Genomic DNA, 7,162 nt, shown 5'->3' with positions numbered 1-7,162 from the left:
CTTTTTCTTTTTCCCCCTCTTTCCCCCCCCCTTTTTCCTTTTTTTTTCCTTCTTTTTTATTTATTTATTTTTTATGTCCCGACTTTCTGGATTAGCAGCGAGCCCTTGCGAATGGGAGCTGAAGGGCTCTGTGTGCATGCTCATGGGTGATAGGCACAAATTAGGAGGAGTGTGGGAAAGAAGGGCCCCGACCAACAGCTGCTGTGCCATGTGCATGGCTGGGTTGGGAAAGGGGAAGGCAGGTGGTTTTCTGATCAATAAATGTTCTTCTGGCCAGAGCCATCTTGTGGATGCACTTATGGATTATGTCCCTTTCACATAATATGAATTTATGCCTCTATCCCCATAGGAGGCTCGGGCTGCAGTGAATTATGCTTGCATAGCTACAGTATGGTTCAAATTATCTGAGTAGACAAGACTTATTTCCAGTTTTTAATGAAACAATAGGGACAGATCCAAACCCTGTCAAAATTAACGACAGGAATCCTGTGGGCTCCTTTCCATTTATTCAAGAGCCACCTAAGAGGGCGCTTTACCCTCTAGAAAGAATCATAAATATAATTTTCTATGACTTGTGGGCTTATTTTCCCTCCCAGGCCAGTGGAGAGGACCCCTATTATTACTTCTGGGAGGGGGGTCAGATGCTAGCTTTGGATGTGAATTCTTTGAGAATCTAATTAGGAAATACATCACTTCAGCATTTTTTTATTGTAAACATACATCACTGTAATATGGCACTGTTATGAGATAAATACCCCATATTCTGGAAATATGGAACAATCCCATTTGTTTTAAGAACAGAAGGCAGGCAACTTTTCTTCAGGATCACAAAACTATGCTGAAAGCATGCTTTGCATTAAATTCTAGAGCCAGTGGGTCTGTGCCCAGGGATGTGGAGCTGTTGGATGTGCAGCCTGTGGAGATGGCAGCAATTCTGGCAGGCTGATTAATGAAGACAGAGAAGTAACACCTTGAGAAGTAAAGCCATCCTTTTCCCTCACAGCCTGGTAGATTTTTTTTTTAAAAAAGACATCTGCACAACTTGCCTGTGTGCAGTGATTTGTGCTACCTGTGTGGGCCTTTAGAAATACCTGTCCTTGTCGTGTCCCAGAGTATCTGATAATGTTGCTGGTGCATTATTTGCTATCCATATTTGCTGTTTCAACCCATTCCAGGGCAAAAGAAATCACTGCCCAGGTCAGAAATCAATGGCTTTTTGCATAAAGGCTTAATTATCTGACACCCCGAGTCCTTTTGCGAGCTAGAAGTTTAAACTATTATTTGTCTGACCTGAGACAGACACTACTTGAATCTGAGTGCTTGTAGCAGATTTACTTGACTTAGTGTTTCCTCTTTTGCTATTTTTCACCTATGATTTTCTGCTTTTTGCTGATTTCAGTGCTGGGTACCAATGTAGCAATTATTTCTGGGCAGTGGGTCCTGTGAATACAGTTCTGCACAGCTGGTGGCTGACCCTCTCCTAGAAAATGGTCATTTGTCAAAATAAAAGCATTTAGCAGAGATAAGTTTCAGACTTTGTTGCAGGTGGGTAGGTTGTATAGCATTTTTTTACTAAAATACTTTATTTTTTTGCCCAAAATACACATCCACAATTTCTTCTTTCCTTCTTCCCTTTGTTAACCTATCTTTAAGTGGGAAAGTAGTCAACATTCAGCATAAGTGGGCTTTGCTTGAACCAAATGAATATTTAATTTGGGGCCAGACTCATTATTTTCAGGATTTCCTTTTTGTGAAAAATTGGATTTCTTTCAGTCTGACCCCACGCTAATGGCCAGTGTCAAAATGCTTGAGCTGACATGCATGCCAGCTTCTCTGGGTGCTTTTCCCTGAAAGCCATTTGTCTGGTGCCATGGTGATTTACTGGGGCAACAGCCAGGCTGGGACCCTGCAGAACACAGCAAGTGGTGCCCTCCACGTGCAGGTGCTGCCATGACAATGGATGGCTGCAGAAACTTTGGGGAAAAACACTTTAAAAAGGTGTTCCTGTCCACCCTGGAGCACAGGTGGACTCAAGGATGAGCATGATCCTGGAAAGGTGTTGGTTCAGGCTGCCCTACAAAATCTGCTGTAGCATCTTGCCTGGTGGAGGAGGCTGTGCTGAGAAGCTGTGAGACCCAGCTACAAAACCCATGTGATGTCCTGTGGTAAAGCCACAGCCAGGACACAGTTTCCTGCTGAGAAATTGCAGATTATGGCAAAAACCAGAGCCGTCTTGGGCTGTAGCCTCAGCTCCTGCATGATGTCTGAGCACCAGCATTTCTGGGTCTGCCTCCAAGTTGTTTTTTCCTCTTCTTGAGGAGTAGGATGAGGCTCAAAAATGAGTAAAGAAGGTGAATTTATTGCTGATTTAATGTAACTCCGGACACAGTCTGCTGGAGAGGGGCACACATGGTGGCAGTGGCCTTTGGCCAGGAAAGGGTTTAAATGTAACCACAGCCTTTCCCATGCACTTTAAAATCCCATTTGAAGTGAGGGTTATCACTCAGAGTGTTAGGAACTCACAGGCCTCCTCCTCCTCCTGCTTCCTCACTCTGCAAACATGGGAGAATCACAGAGAACTGAAGCAACAACTAAATGTCCAAAATGTTTCTTCCCTGAGGGGTCATGTGTTGAGGAAAGGAGCCACACTGAGATTTCCAGAAAGCAATATGGAGAAAAAGACATTAAAAAATGCCCCTCTGAAGTGACAGATCAGAATTGAGCTGCACTGTAAAGCAACTGCACAGGCACCTTAAAAGGTGTTTGGTCATACCAGGAGTGATTTATTTTTACATCAGTCAGTCCCTCACTTGTTCAATATGTGCCTTCTCATTAGCTTGACTTTTATGGGAAAAATCCCAAATGAGTGCATAGTTGATTCTTTCTAATTAATTTTGGGTATGATTTTCATATTGATTTTGTCAAGGTCCTTGAAGTACAGGCTTGGAGTCCCTGCTTTTTGTTAATATTTTCTTTAAAATATTTTCAAAATTTTAAAGTAGTCCATTGGGAATTAGATATTCATCTTCCAAATTTACAAAACCAAAACTCTTGGGATCCCAAGGAAGTTCTTTCCTGGAATATGTGGTTAATGTGCATTCTTCTCTTCCCAAGGCCTGTGCTTTAGGGTGGGTGAAAAACCTGTGTAAAGACTACATATTCTTTTATTATTTCACACATGTTGTACAGTCATGCATGCACCTTTACTACATCTAGCATAGACAGCTTTGTCAGGCAAGTCTGACTTTTGTTAGTGGTTCTTTTGTGCTCTTAAATCTCAGAAAGTGAGTATGCAACAAATGAAACACTGGGGTCCTGGGTTCCTGCTGCCACCTGCTATGGACTTGAAATTTCCTCAGAACAACTACTGGGTGTTTAACAAAAATATATATATAATTCATCCTGACAGGCAAGCACCTGTAGTTAAAAATCCTGATCTGTGCAATGTCTTGTCTTTGCCATGGAAGCATCTGAGTGCTCTGCCTGCTAGAGATGAACCAGATGACCTCTGTTGGTCAATTTAAAGCCAACACAGTTGATGAAGTTCTGTTACCATCTCTTTCCTTAGAAAAGTTGCTGAGGTGTTTCCTTACCTGATTGCTTGTTTAAGATCTGGCTGTGTCTCTGTCCAGACCCACCCAAGTGTCAGTGCCTTAGGGCTGCTGTCAGCAGGGATTTAGCTGCCACTGAATTCCCTGGAATTTTGTCCTGAGCCTGGCAAAGATGAGGCACCTCTATTCAAGTGCTGCCAGTGCCAAATAGAGCTTCTGATAGCAAATGAGAATACAATGAAAAACTTGAGTGCACAGGTAGACCCAGGCCTAACCTTGAAGGCTGTCACAAAAGGGAAGACTTCAGTATTCTTGGAGAAGCAACAGGAGACAATCTCAGGTTTTGCAGCTTGTTTTGAGGTTATTGCTTTCTCCTTCTGTTAAATTCCACATCTGTAATCTTGTATGGGAAGACAAAGAACTGGTGTAATTGGAGTCAGATCATTGCTGGTGAGGAGCTGATGGGCTCTGTGACCTTCCATGGTCTCCTGCAGGAAGTGCAGTCTGTCAGACAGGAATGCAGGTCCTGAACTTGTGGTCTGTCCTTCAGGATCTCTTGGTGCACGCCCTCAACCACTCTGCAGCAACTGCTTCCCAGAAAGGATATTTTCTTTCTTTTGCAAACATAACATAATTTCTTTATTCCTTCTTGGGTTTGATTCTGGCCAATTATTTCTGTTCATTGTGATGATCTCAACCTGGCACGTGTGGGTAATGGGGATTAAACTGTGAGCCAAGTCACTGCAGAATTCCAGTAACATCCTTGAATCACTGTTCTTCTCCCAGTTCCCCTGAAAACAGAGCAGTAAAGTCATTGAGGAAACCAAGAAGGGCTTTGAGATCTCATTCCATGACTCTTGTGATCCTGAACCAGAGTAAACTGAGCATGCAACAATCTGCTGCTCCTCCTCCTCCTCCTGCTGAGGGAGCAACTCTGTGCACTCCTCAGCCATCCTCTGAGGTGTAGGTGTTATTTAGGGATACCAGAGCAGCCCTGAATTACTCTGTTGGCTGCCCAAATTCTGGTATAAATTTGCATCTCAACCCTCCTGCTGCAGGGATTGACCCAGCCCTAGGAGCCAGTTTTTTCCACCTTTGCTCATGTTGACTTGTATTTTGTAATATATGGGAACTACTCAGGATGGGGAAATTCAATAGAAACAGGTCTAGCTACCTAGTCACAGTAATTTAGGTAGGAGATTTGGCTTTAGGCATTCTCTGTGTCTTGGAAATGTGAAGAAAATACTTGCTTTCCTTTAAATGAAAAGCATGTTTATCAATTACCACAGTTTAAAAGCAGTCATTAACTTTCCCTGAGATCACAGAGGACCAGCTGCTTGTTTTAGACTGATTTGATGGGAATTCTGAAAATTGTAGCTGCAGACCAGGAACAAAAGGCAGGAGGTGGTTCTGCCTTTCCTGGGTTAGCTCCTGGTTGCTGGTTTTATGTTGATATCCTTGAGTGACATTGCTTGTTATGTAGGGATGAAATATTAATACAATAATGTAAAATATTCATATTTCAATCATGATTTTTCCCTTGCAAGTGGTGAGATTTCTGGGCTGAAGCACCTGGAACAACTCACAGGTTTTGTTTAATAGAGCCATCTTTTTTTCCTTTTTTTTTTCCTTTTTTTTTTTTTCCTTTTTTTTTTTTTTCTTTTTTTTTTTCCTTTTTCTTCCTTTTTTTTTCCTTTCTTTTTTCCTTTTTCACTAGCAGCCAGTCCTTGGTAGGTCCACCAAAGGATTACTTCCCTTTTCTTCCCTGATTCACTGTCACCACACAGGCAGGAGGATGGTTCAGGGGACTGATAGTGCCATCTTACAAATCAGCAATCTTTCCCTGGCCTGTTGGTAGAGACCACCCTGGTATTAGAGACAAAAAACTGCTTTGTCTAGATCTAAAGTTTGATCCTTTTTGGCAAAGCAGACATCTGTCTGAAAGAGCTGCAGAATTTTTCTGTGTATCAGCTCCACTGCATAAGTGGAAAAGATTTTGCAATAATTCTTTTTTTTTTTCCTTTTTTTTTTTCTTTTCCAATGAGCTAGGATAACTAAGTTGAATACTTTTGGGGGAATATTTATTAATATTGGAAAGAGTGTCTGGAAGTCCTCAGGATATAATATCCCCTTGCATTTTGGTAACAGATTCTTCCTTAGCTGTATTGAAATAGTATTCCCCAAAAAAGGTGATTCTGAGTTTGAGGCTAGTAAAGCTCATTACACCCATTCTAGAGAAGAATGGGTTTTTCTGGAAGCCATTCATATTATTCCAGGCCACAAATCTGACAAATTAATATAGGATTTACAAGGTCACATAAAATTTAGGGTTTTCAGGGAAGAAAGGCTTACTTTATGGTATTATAAAGTAAAAAAAATTACTGTCACTTTAATATTCTGTAAAAGTAACCTCAAGATTTACAGCAGAATGAAAGTTAAATATTGCCTTTGTTTATAAAATATATATAAATATGTATATACAAAGGAAATGGAGAAATTGATGTTTGGAGTTTTTTAATCAATGCATGTGTGTTTAAAGATTAGTGTGGGATGGGTATACATTGTGTGCATATGTGTTTTGATATATATTTTAAAAAGATATTATCCCCAAAAGCATTTTTGAATAATGTTCCTATACTACCTACTGGTTTTCTGACTTCAGGATTAGTTTTGATTGCTGAGAGTTACAGAAGCCAGAAGTTGTGGACAGCTAAAAATAATATGAGGAATTCATAGCCCTATAATGCCTCCAAATTATAAATACAGGAAGCTGAGTGTGAGACCAATAGTGCAAAATGTAATGTTACTGTATACAAAGACCTTACAATAATCTGATTTGCCATAATTTGATGTATTGTTTCTTGACAAATGGGAACCCTGTAGTTTTTATTCACCCAAACTTTACACACTCATTTCTTGATTTGTCTTTCAAGAAATTTCACCTCTGGAATATTTTAAGACAAACAGTCATATATACGAATTGCTCTCAGTTCAGAAGAATTATTAATATATATTCAGTCAATGTAAGCACTTTAGGAAATTTGGGTCAGGTACCCTCACAGGGTTTGAGAATTTTTACTTTTTTCTTCAAACTGTAGGCCAGCACCATGCAGTGATGGTCTTGGATGGCTTTTTTTGGTAGACAAGAGTTCCCTTGAGTGTAGGAACTCCTTTGGAGCAGCTCTTACCTTCTTGCCAGACCTGGACACCAGCAGTGACATTCCCCAGAACTGCACTGCAGTGAATGGGTGCTGTGAATTTGAATGCTTCTGGGAATAAGGATTATTGATTTGTTTTTGGGTTTGCCCATATGATGGAAGTGTTTTGCAGACCCCAGCAATTATTCCCTCATCCCTAATCTGCAGGGATTTACTCTTCATTTGTCCTTTATGCTTATTTCTTCTTCAATCAGCTACTTAAACAAGTGCTGTAGGTTCAGTGACACTTTTTGGTTAAAATTATCCCAGCCAGAAGACAAATAGGAAAATAAGAATGTGAAGTGGCTTCTTTTGTGCTTATGAGGACTTGGGACTCACATACATGGATGCTTGACCGACTCAGAATAGGTCATTTCATGTTACCAGATGTGTTAAAATAACAATCTCAAAGAT

This window comes from Agelaius phoeniceus, chromosome 2, assembly GCF_051311805.1.
Source record: "Agelaius phoeniceus isolate bAgePho1 chromosome 2, bAgePho1.hap1, whole genome shotgun sequence".
Taxonomy (NCBI): domain Eukaryota; kingdom Metazoa; phylum Chordata; class Aves; order Passeriformes; family Icteridae; genus Agelaius; species Agelaius phoeniceus.
The sequence above is the reverse complement of the archived record's forward strand: the minus strand, read 5'-3'. Positions refer to the sequence as shown.